Source organism: Mytilus californianus, unplaced genomic scaffold, assembly GCF_021869535.1.
Source record: "Mytilus californianus isolate M0D057914Y unplaced genomic scaffold, xbMytCali1.0.p SCAF_20, whole genome shotgun sequence".
In the NCBI taxonomy this organism is placed as follows: Eukaryota; Metazoa; Mollusca; class Bivalvia; order Mytilida; family Mytilidae; genus Mytilus; species Mytilus californianus.
In genome coordinates, this window is record NW_026262669.1 from 4301099 (window position 1) to 4314297 (window position 13199).

Below are 13199 nucleotides of genomic sequence, written 5' to 3' on the forward strand. Positions count from 1 at the left end.
AAGCAGCAAAAGGCATTGGAATTATGTAACAACTGATCTAAGAAACTTAAAATGAAATATTAATGGCCTATTATTAATATTTAATTACCAGTCCTGGAGACAAAACTGTGATCAATCCAATTAAACAGACATGGATGGTATGAAATTATGTAAATTATTGATTGATATAAATGGAAAATTGTGCTTGAAGGAGAGATACAGCATGTACAGAGCTTTATGTGTAATTCAGAGTACACTGACCAATATGTACTTCACCTTTCTTTATTAAGATGAGACCATTGTATGTCATGATTTCTAACATACAGTAAACATTCAAAATCCTCTCTCCCTCAACACAGATGCACTATCTGTTTTCTTTAATCTTCAGATATAAAATGTTTTATATACATGTGCTGGGAAAGTTAGCTCCAGGGTTTTGAAACATCTCAATATTTTTTTTTATAAATCATAATAAGTAAAAAAAAAAGAAGATTTGGTATGATTGCCAATGAGAAAACTCTCCACCAGAGACCAAATGACATAGAAGTTAACAACTATAGATCACCATACGGCCTTCAACAATGAACAAAACCCATACTGCATAGTCAGCCCTGTTAAAAGTACTAGAAAAGTTTTATGATTTGTGTCTGATAGTACATCATGGTAATGTGATGGTATATTGCTAGGATGTGATTCTATCTAAAATGATTTTCTTATAAATTGTGTTATGGATGTGATACTATAATTTCTAGAAACAAGTTGGTATTTCATAATTTCCTGTTTACTAGGATGATATAAGAAATTTCTGAGGAGAACACTGACATGTACAAAGAAAATGCAAAGCCTAGTGGAATTTTTATTGGACATTATAATACTATTTATGTAAATCTTTCAAAAGGATAACCTGACCTTAGTACTAATCTTTGACTAAGGTTAAGAAAAACATTTTAATGTTCTTACAATCTTGGTTTTCAAAAATACCAGTAGCTTTAATTTATTCTATATACCTTAATCTCATTTTAAAATACATTTATTTATTTTGCTGAACCTAACAAGCATTTTTCATTAGAGTGTAAATTAAAACCCAATTCACGATATTTTTCACCAAGACTACTAAATATTATATTCTTTTGGCCTGAAGTCATTCTGTAATCATTTTATGTAGTGATGCCTCCCACCCCACATTAAATAAAATCAATACACATATTTTCACAGTTTATTGAACACTGTTCTGCATCACTGACCACATCTGTTCTTTATGATTTAAGCCACAACAAAGACTCTTTATAATTTGTCAATAAATACATTGGACATACTGAGTTCACTTAAAGGTTGTATTTTACAATTTATATTTATTACTTAATTATTATTGTAGTTGGTCAAACAGAAGTGTAAACACAAAAATGTTCCTTTGCTGTAAGAAAAATGAGAGAAAGTATTTTATAAATGTGATTTTGAAGTGTCATTTAGGGATCATGTTTCATCTAGGTGTCACTTGTGGGTGTTTTGATAGACTGTTCTTAATTATGCTTGAAATATTCACTGCTGGACATTGAGCAGGTAACTACATATCATGCTGTAATGGTGAAGAAAAGGCATTAATATCAATTTTGTAACTTCAATGAAGCTCCATAGTTGGGAACATTCCCCTAGGCTCCACTCTAGAACCCCCTTAGGTTTCTGACATAGGACAAGTACATGTACATGCGAGTGATAAAACTAACTTTGTTGCTTTCTCATTCGGCTCTCCCCTAGAACCATCCTTAGGTTTCTGACATGGGACAAGTACATGTACATGCGAGTGATAAAACTAACTGTGTTGCTTTCTCATTCATATGTACTCCAGTTCCCTGTTTAATCATTTAGGTAGAATTTGATACACATTTTCTATTAAAGTTAACTGAAGTTGATACCTGTAGAGTATACCGTTAGCCTACAGCCAAACCAGTCAAGTTAACTTTAGTTGGTTTATTTACTTAGTAGGGGTCAGTATATCTCCTGGTCAAACTGAACAATGATTTATTGATAAGAATTCATAGATAAGACTGTCATGAAAAAAAAAAAAAAACTTAATGGCTGTTACCCTCTAGATGTTTTTTATTTAAGTTTTATGGAGTTGTTAGATTGCTGTTTCAGATCATTGACATAAATGGTTATTAAAGAAAGAAGGATATGTTAGGTTTAATAGTCCACATCTTCTGTTATTGTATATCTACTTAAACCACATAGACATAGAAATTATATTGAAACAAGTTTTTTGTTGAAACTTAAATAACATAAAATATCTTAAAATGCATGATAAATAATCACGTTTAAGAAATACATGTTACGCCCTTCACTCCACTTACACTTGTTTTCAGGGATATTACTGATTTAGAATATTAAAATTATTAAGGGTAGATAATACCTTGCAGTTATTTCATAGACTATGCTGCTAGGCCTGGAAAGAATTGAATTGGTATCTGAAAAGATTGATAAGACTCAATATATATATTGTTAGATAAATTATTTAAAAGTTTTTTTATCTTCAAATATTTCATATTCCTGAATGGCTGGACTTTTAATAATAAGAGAAAAGTTAACTAACCTATTCAATGTGTTCTCATAAGCAGATTTTTCTTTTGAAGAAATTATTTTTTATCTGGTTAAAAAAATTCAGAGGAATTCGGAATTTATTGAGCTTGTCAGAGTGTAGAGGGAGAGGAGGGGGTGGGCAAGATGGAAGGGTTGCTTGCATCAGGATATCTGATTTTTAGAATGATACCAGGCACTTTTCCACAGCATACTCTTTAACTATATAAGACTATTTCTACAGCAACAAAGTGTATATAACAACATAACAGTAGATCTTACTGTTGTCACTTTTACACCAAGTTGCCTTTAAATGTAATTAGATATCCTGCATTTATCATACTTTACAATAAAATATCAAATATCAAAGTGCTGAAAGGCCCTCTCCTAAAGTATTGAAATCTATCCTTTTGCCTTATCCACAATAACTTGGTGTAAAGTAGATACATCCAATTGGATTTGAACCTAATACTTACATTTATCCACATCTTCTATTAATCTTATAATTATAGTTTTTATACTGTACTGAAAGGTGAAAGTGAAGAAAAAAACACTGTGTTTTTTATTTAATGCTTCATTTAAGAAAGAATTTTAACTGAAGATAAAGTAATTTTATTTTCTTTTAATGATGGGAGTGTTTGCCAAGATGGGATAATATCAAGAGTTAATTGTAAGAGGGCTGTTAAGGGATATTTTGTCTAAGATCATAATTTGTGGGGAAAGGGGGAGGAGTCTCTCTGTTTTCTCTGGTTTTACAAGAAGAATGACATTATATTATGAGGAAGTAAATTTATTACTAGCAGAAAGAAGATATATATTATTGAGAATAATGAACCATCATTACCAGGAGGTCACCATGGACTTGGATGGAGAGTGGTCTCATTGGCACTCATACCACATCTTCTTATTTATACATATATATTGAGAACAATGAAAAATTATTACAAAATGTATATCTTAATATCTGAAGATAGAATTATAGTGTATCTATAAAATCTTATAGTTATGTAATATTTTTTATGCATTTTATTTAGACAGTCTGAGAGTTCAACTGTAGATGTATGAATTCATAGATATAGGTTTATACGTATACGGTACAATTAACAGTCTACATCAACCACCATCAACTGACTGACCCCTCCGTAAATATTGAGTTACAAACAAAGGGAAGCAACAATAAATAAGGACCAGATAACCTTAGTTGGTACAGGCACAAAATATGACCACTTTAAATTACAACTGTTCATTATTCTCTTGTTGACTTAATGCCATATGATGCTGCCATTGGTACAGCCTTTTATACACCCTCTGTGCCTTTTATACACCCTCTGTGTATATAAAGACACCTGTTTCTTCACCGTAACATCAATACTGTTGATTCTGTAATAATGACGATGCAAAAAAAGAGACAAAGAAGAAATGAGAATTAACTTTTCCTTATTTACTCGTTTATCTGTAATCTCGTGTTAATTGATAATCTGCGGTTTTTATAAACGTTAAATTACAGGTACCTCTAAGATCAAACACGACTGAGGACAGAAAGAGAGCATTTAAATAGGATAATACCCAAGGTAAAGTCGGTTACTTTTACAAACAAAGAAAGGTCCGCCTAACCGTAACAACAAATTATTTACATTATTAAAGGGAAGATTGTTATGTTGGAAATATGTATTGAGAAGGTCCTTGTGTATTTATACTATTGACCCAGTACAGTTACCACTTTGTTAAAAAACATTGAAAAAGTACTCTAGAATTTAAGTTATTATTTTTAGCATACATATCTAATATTTGATATCCTTTGTTCCTCAGATGCCCTCATGGAGATTTGTGACACAGAAGTTTAACAGATGTGGAGATTCGTAACTAATTGGATTATTCAGTGATATTTGAGGACATATAACAAGCATAGGATATACCAGCTGTATACTGACTAATTGATTGTAAGTAATTAAATATGTCATCCTTTTAGTATATTCTCTTTTTTTACCATTAAGTGAGAGGTATAAGATGTAGATAAAAAAAAAGGGGGGAAGTTATTTGTTGGATATTCTTTGGTTCTGTGGATACGGTCAAGCTTATTTCAACTGCTTGTCTTGACCTTACCCCCATTCTTCCTTAGACTTGATTGCATCTCTCCCCATGATAATTATAAATGAAGGAACTTACAAAGTGACTTAAATTCCCTTTAGTACAAAAGAGAAAAGACATGAATATGACACTCTGGTGATGTATAAATAAAGTTATACTCTTTTTTCTATCCTACTATAGCGTGTCATGTTGACGTCTGATTATTTAACATATCTTTTCTCCTTTGTATTGAAGAGAATTTAATTCACTTTGCTACCATCCTTCTTTTACGTTTAATATCTTTCGTAAAAAGTCAAGTGGTGTAAGGTAATTTTTCAGGTCATTAAGTAAAAAAATATTAATTATAGTAAGGTTATTTAACAAGTTAAAAACATGGTCCAAAAAAATTAATCTATGGGAATTATTGTATTAATTTAGAATTAGATGACAAGGCTATATTTTTCTTTGTCCTGTTGAAAACTTTACGGGTGTCGTGACATTACGGTGTCATGACATTATGGTCAGATGTTATGGTAGATATAGGAAAGATCTTGTTCCATTGTAATACTTTTGTACAAAGGAATTTTGTCTGATTGTATCCATGTTGTTCATGACCAAATTTTGAAATAGTTCATTTATTGCTCATTGTTCTAGATTTTATTTTTTATTGTTTGGGTTCATTTTTTCAGATTTATTCAATTTATGTCACGTTTATTTGTGGAGCAAATATAAGTTTGTAGGGACATTGTCCATGTAAATGACTGACTTAAATTGACCAGTATCTGACAAGACTTAAATTGGCCAGAATACCAGACATGAAGAGATATAGATAGAAATGAAAAGGAGATTCAGTAGTAAAAGTCAATTCGCCGTTTCAGAATCTAATGCATTCTGGATAACATGCTTAATATTGTACATCAAAACGTTGTGATTGGTTTAAAATATCCTAATCAATTGAAATTCAACCAATGACGTACCGTTATTTTCATTTTGGTTTACGAACAATGAGATTACCCATAGTCCTTTAGATTCTGAAACGGGGAATTGAGACAGCAACCCAATAAAAGTTAGATTCAATACACTGCTATACTATAAACAAGCCCCCATTCATCATGCCAAGCTATAGATTGTCCAGAGTTTAAACAGGTTACTAGATGTGCATTGAAAATAATGAAATGTTATTTTTGTTGAAAATTCTTGACAAAAACGATTTCCCTTTGTTAGATCCAAAGTATTTTTTTTTCTATGCTTTATTTACTTAAGGTTTGTAGTAAAGATTATAACTGCTATGGTTTACAGTTTAAATTAGGAAATGAAAGTTGACAGCTAAGTTGAAGTAACATTTAAATCCTCTTAGAGATAAGTGATGTGTTGTTCCTGTTAATGTGTGGTCATATAATACCTTTTTGTCAGACAAGCAGGAAAGATTTTTGTATAATGACCCATCAGGTTTATACAATCACTGCCACCTAATTTATGACAGGAATTTAGGGTATTAACTCATTTTGTAGAAACAATCAACTATCACCAATGACCACCCACTTATTGTGTATTCTTAAATTTTGTGTTGTATTATTATTAAGTTATGATTTCTGGTTTGTGGGTGTCTGTGTTTCTGTCTGTCTGTCTCCGTCTGTCCATCCCAAATCAGGTAAACGTTTTGTTTTGAGGTAGTTTACAGTGTAGTTCAAGTTAGTTGGAGGTCACATTAGCATGAACATGACACATGTGTATTATGTATTGAACATTGGAGGAATATTTGGTGATTAACTATTCATTTCATTCTGTTTTTACACAAGCTCAATTTTTTAGTTGTAGCAGATTATTCATTTTCATCCTGTCTTGCACAAAGTTATTTATTTCAGCTCTTACCAGGCCAGGACATTCATTTTCAGAATCATCCGCCGGGCTCCCCCCAGAAAATCAAATTGTCGTCAACGTACAAGAATTTATCTCTTCTATCGCAGCATATTTCAATTATTGAACAGTGAAAATAAATATTTCGAGATAAACAATCTTCACCTCCAAGATATACCTCTTAAAAACCGTATGACAAAGTACACAAAGATCACAAATATTCCCCTCGGTGATGTACCCGTCAACCACAGTATGACACAGTATTTTGTACATACTCTCCACGATAATTGATTACCTGGGGACCGATATATTTTGTATGTTTGTTGATTGTAATTTAAAGTATACAGGTGATCGGGTTAACATTTATTATATCATAAATTACCACATTTATTTGTTTTACTTCAATTTTTATATCATCTTTGTTTAAACTTCACTTCAATGAGTGGGGGTTTGTTGAAATGTTGATATAAATTGTTTTGGGGTATGTGGTTTCTTTGGTTTAAGGTAACATCAGTTGAAAGTAAAATCTTTGTTCATTCAAATGTAAACAGATCCATACCATATAGAAAAACATCAAATCTTGTATGTATGTCAGAATATAATGAGATTGGGATATATGACCAGATGCAGATCCATATTTCGATGTTTGGATGGGCACGCTCCAGATAATAAGAATTAGAAGACCTTATTTTTGACACAAAATTGGCTGCAATTTTACCTTTATTACGTTCTTTTTTTTCTTTGTTTTTCTTTCTTTCCCATAGGGTTGCCGCTGCCTGAATCCTGCACCTGTTGACACTGATACAAAAACCCATCAACACAAAAAATGAAAATTTATTTCCACTATGTCAAACGCTCTATTGTGTTCAAGTTTATGTGTCTTCATTTTTCATTGCTTACATTTTTTAAAAGCACCTATGATAAATAATTTACTCTTTTGCAATGAATTCAGTTGTTTCTCTCTGATTCCTAACAAGGATGCACAAAGGAATATAATCCTGGTCCTACAAATTAAAAGGGGAGATAACTGATCTTACTTCAATATAGCAACATGTTGTGATAGTCTCCGGTAGGCGTAACTCCTCCTTAGATGATGAACAAACATGATCATGATAAAATAATGATGAAACTTTATACAGTTGATGAACACTACCGGAGGATGTGTATAAAGAAATATTATCTAGGTACTGGTACAACATGTTAAAGGGGAGGTAATCAAACTTTATACAATTACAATTGAAGAATACTACCGAAGAACGTGTATAAAGGAATATAACCTTAGGTACTGGTGGAACATGGTAAAGGGGAGATAATTAACTTTTTTGCAGAAGGTTACCTTTCAAAGTTCTAATTTAAATGTTGATTATGATTTAATGAAAGAGAAAGGACATCAAGAGTATCAATTCATGACACAAAATCATTATTGAAAAAAGATGGCTTTATGTAAATTTTACTGAGCATGTTCTTACTGACTACATATATGGTGTATCATATTCTCTTTATGAATAAAACACAATAAAAATAAAAAAGTACTTAAAAGTATTAAACATACTTAAATAGGATAAGCTGGGTGATAATATTGAGCCTAATGTACCATCTGTTTATATGTGTACATACAACTGTACATCTAGTTATTGATTATCTAAAATAATACAAAAGTTATCAAAATGAAGCAGTATCATTTCCAATGTACAAACAAATAGACCCATTGATAAAACATATAACTTATAAGTAGACTAAACAATGAACTTTTTATAGGATTGTACGGTGTATTTTATGTGATAAAATCTGTCACCTTCAGGTTAGTAGGAGTGGACTGAAAAGTAGGGGGGGGGGGGGGGGGTGCAATTTTTGAAAGTGAAAAGCAAAGTCTTAAAGTCTAGGAGTTAGTCATTGTCTTCTTTCATTCTTCCTCATTTTCAATATTTTTTTATTTTGCCAAAAAGTAGGGGGCAGTTATAAATCATAGCCCCCCACTATTGGAAGTGGAAGAGCAATAGCCCCCCTTGCCCCCTGACTCATTTACCAGGTACTTTTCAAATCCCCTTAATACATTTTATATTGTTTACTCTAAGAATAAAGAGATTTGGTACGAATGCCAATGAGACAACAATCCACTAGACCAAAGGACAAAGAGGTAAACAATTACCTGATTACAAGTCTATATACTGCCTTCAAGAATAAGAAAAAAAAAAAAGAAGACAATAATGGCAGATTGACAAATGACAGTGCAAAAAAAAAAGTTCTACAGTGAGTTTAAGTTAAAAACCATGAAACCTTTCTAATGTATTTAAATAAATGTGTATTTTACTTTTCCAAAGTCATTTGTTTTAGTGAGACAAAATATCAACTTTAAGAAACACCTGATTAATGTTAAAAAATGTCACCCTCTCCGGAGCACCCTCTAATTAAATGTCACCCTCTAGATGTTGCCCTCTAGATGTCACCTCTAGAAGTTGTTTTGTTTATAGGTGTTGTCAGGTTTCCATATCATTGACGTTTACCCTGAATCACTTTTATTCATGCAAGCTTAACTAACAGCTGTTTATTTTAAATTTAGAAACCATTTTCCATTTCTGTGTTCTTCAATAGAACAATTTCCTCTGTGTTAAAGTTTAAAACCTTTCCACAAGTTCATTGGCCTTCATGACTTGATCCATTTAGAATGATAAATAAAGTTAAAATCACTTGATTCATTTAGAAACAAATATTTTTTATGGCCATGTGGTCTGTAGGGGTTGTCATTAATAGAAAAATTTACCATTTTTGGTATTTAACTGAATTGGCTATGAATGATTGATCTGTCTCCAAAAAACCTTCTGGCGTCATACTAAAATCACATTTTAATTATGACATCAAACATTTGTCAAATGTTTAATATTATGACCCAAAATTTTACAAGAATTTGATTTACTTTAAGTATGGCATGCCAGTATAAATATGTCTATTGTGAAGAATGAACATTGTGTAGTTAATTTATGTTAAAAACTGTTTTAAAAATTTTACTTCATTTCAAACAAAGAAAAGCTTCATTTATTGATTTTGCCTGAGTCACACAGTATTAATTGTTTCAATTAGTTAGCTACATATATATATAAAGTTTCCAAGATAACATAGAATCTATTGTTACATCTTATTTTGTGATTGAATATGATAATTCATCTTCCCATGATATTTCCCCATGCAAGTATTTACAAATCTGTTGTTTAAATGCCATCAAAAGTCATCCAGGATACAGCATTGATAATAATTTATTTACAGAATTCTTTGTTGTCAATATTTGTTGAAGTTTAAATCTCCCGTTATTATAAACTGTGACAGGTGAGCTTGAGAGTTGGTTTAGATGTACATAAAAACACAGGTATGTTATAAAAAGGCCATAGTTTCATTTCCTTCTTGAGAATTTGAAGTATCTTTTGTTAGACTAAATATTAAAGTTGTTTGATTTTTTATTGCATACAAAACGAAATTGATCTCTTTAGGAATGCTCTTTATTTTGTTTTCAGTTCTCTATCTTAAATAGAGGAAGTGAAGACTGAGATAAAATCTAGTAAGGATGGATAGAATTGATATCCTTCGAAAAATATTGAACTCTGATTTTCCCCATATCATACATTTTTAATTTCTATAGCATGAAACGTTAAGGGTCATAAAGTCAGCAGTATTATATATAATTTTAATAAATAGTAAATATTTCCGTACTGACATGATTTATAACACTCTTTTTATGCCCCTGCCGTAGCCGAGGGGGCATTAAGTTTTGCCCTTGTCCCTCTGTGTGTACGTCCCAAAGTTGGTTTCTGTTCTCTAACTTTAGTTTGCCTCAACCAAATGTTATTAAACTTATACACAATGCTTATTACCACAAAACACAGATCAAGTTTGAATTTTGATGGCATCACTTTAACCGTTCTAGAGTTATGCCCCTTTACAAATGGAAAAATTGCTGAATTTTCGTTTTCGTTCTCTTACTTTAGTTTGCCTCAACCAAATGCTATGAAACTTACACACAATGCTTATTACCACAAAATACAGATCAAGTTTGAATTTTGTTGAAGTCACTTTAACCGTACTAGAGTTATGCCCCTTTACAAAGGGAAAAATTGCTGAATTTTTCGTTTCCGTTCTCTAACTTTAGTTTGCCTCAACCAATGCTATGAAACTTATACACAATGCTTATTACCACAAAATACAGATCAAGTTTGAATTATGGTGGTGTCACTTTAACCATTCTAGAGTTATGCCCCTTTACAAATAGAAAAATTGTCGAATTTATCGTTTCTGTTCTCTAACTTGTTTACCTCAACCAAATTTTATGAAACTTATACACAATACTTATTACCACAAAACTCAGATCAAGTTCAAATTTGGGTAGGGTCACTTTTACCATTCTTCAGCTATGTCCGTTTATAAATTTATATGATATGCAAGCGGGGGCATCATCTGTGTCCCATGGACACATTCCTCATTTATCTTAAATTCTCTGTTTATAAATAAGGAAAATATTAAGAAAGTAAGATACCAACTCCCTTGGGCTAAGTTTATCTAAAATGAATTTAACTATTTTTTAGTTTCCCTTGGTCGTAAAGCTCCTCACAAATTTAGATATTATACATCCTTGGCTTTCAAATGTTTGGCCTTCAGCATTCCTGAGGGTAAATCAAGAAGAGCACTTCAGACACACGAAATGTATAAAGTGACTTTTGTGTTTTTAATAGTGATAGATTCTGGGGAATTTATTTAGAACTTGTCTTAGACTTTAACTTATTTTAGAAGCTTATTAATTAATGTTTAGAAAGTGGGATCTGAGATATGGTGTATTCATGTATTTGAAGCAATAAAATGGTTAATTGATGTGCTTTGTTACAGATAAAATGGTTGGTTTGGGTTACTATAACAAAACCAATTAACCGTTTTATTGGTTCTCAAAGAAATACCAATTTACCACTTTATAGCTTATAGACATCACCTACACCAATCAGCCAGCACTTATAGTTCCTACTTTCCATATATATATTGATAAAGTATTAACTCATAGGTAAATTTAAAAAGTGCAAGTTCAATAAGTATATTTTTTCTTTTAAAAATCTAATTTATGACTTAAATCAATTATATGAGGATTGGGTTAATTAGTTTTACAGCTGAGTTCATAAAAACGTAAATATTGCATAATTACCTGGTTTATTAGGTAACAGTTATAACATACAAGATTAGGTAAATGTTTTGTACACCTTAGTGTAAGGTTACCTATAATGTCAGGTGTATATATTTTGATTGACACCTGTAATCTATTTCACAAGGTAAATATATACTACTAAACAGTTCATTTATCAAAATGGTCGTTTACATTGGAGATTCAGAGATTTCTTATGGAAGGTAAGAAGATCAAGAATATAATTTAGAGTTTTATTCTTTCTAGTTTTTTTTAGACCAAACCCTGTCAAAGGTCATAAGAATTTAATGCTTTGATGTATGTCTAATTTTCTTTAAGACATACTATAAGAAAAATTCTACATTCTTCATAGATAGAAATGTGCATGTACTGTTAATTCATTATCTTTCCTGGGATACCTGAATTTTGGTGGATTAAGTACCGCTAGGTGAACCATGAACTTATGTTTTCAATGAAGTATAAATTTTCTATAGGTTTGTAAAACCAAAAAATCAAATATCCACGGAAATACAACTTTTCTTTAATCCTCTAAAATTGTTACCCACGAAAATAAATGAGTCCACAGTATTTAAAGTACATGTATTATTAAGATCAAGTTATATGAGTCCAAAAAGTAGAATACATCTTTTCATTTCAGCATTTGAAGTTATTTCTCAGTTGCATAACTTTATGTTGATAGTTACAATGTATATGAAATAATATGTGGCTGGAAAAAACAATATGGCTGACCATTTGAATAAACATAAGACCATTTGAATAAACATAAACAAACATGTTGAACCCCACGAGGGGGCGGATCAAGGATGTTTAAAAGGGGGCATAATTCCATAAGCTGCCACTGCCCGCCACATTCTGTATGTGTCTGTCCCAAGATCAGAAGCCTGTAATTCAGTGGTTGTTGTTGGATGCTGTCTGTATGTGTCTGTCCCAAGATTAGAAGCCTGTTATTCAGTGGTTGTTGTTGGTTGCTATCTGTATGTGTCTGTCTCATCAGGAGCCTGTAATTCAGTGGTTGTTGTTGGATGCTGTCTGTATGTGTCTGTCCCAAGATTAGAAGCCTGTAATTCAGTGGTTGTTGTTGGTTGCTGTCTGTATGTGTCTGTCTCATCAGGAGCCTGTAATTCAGTGGTTGTTGTTGGATGCTGTCTGTATGTGTCTGTCCCAAGATCAGAAGCCTGTAATTCAGTGGTTGTTGTTGGTTGCTGTGCTGTCTGTATGTGTCTGTCTCATCAGGAGCCTGTAATTCAGTGGTTGTTGTTGGATGCTGTCTGTATGTGTCTGTCCCAAGATTAGAAGCCTGTAATTCAGTGGTTGTTGTTGGTTGCTGTCTGTATGTGTCGTCTGTCCCATCAGGAGCCTGTTAATCAGTGGTTGTTGTTGGATGCTGTCTGTATGTGTCTGTCCCATCAGGAGCCTGTAATTCAATGGTTGTTGTTGGATGCTGTCTGTATGTGTCTGTCCCATCAGGAGCCTGTAATTCAGTGGTTGTTGTTGACTGATGTCTGTATGTGTCTGTCCTATCAGGAGCCTGTAATTCAGTGGTTGTAGTTGG

General features: G+C 32.1%; 1 protein-coding gene across 2 annotated transcripts in view; it reads left to right on the top strand.

Moving 5' to 3' along the window:
• The window catches only part of LOC127731592 (protein piccolo-like), a 42965-nt gene that overhangs the window by 7351 nt on the left and 22415 nt on the right, over nt 1-13199 (top strand). For both annotated transcript variants that reach the window (XM_052240337.1, XM_052240338.1), the window contains exon 2: nt 4360-4490. The gene's annotated coding sequence lies outside the window, so the exon portion shown is untranslated. The remainder of the gene's footprint in view (nt 1-4359; nt 4491-13199) is intronic.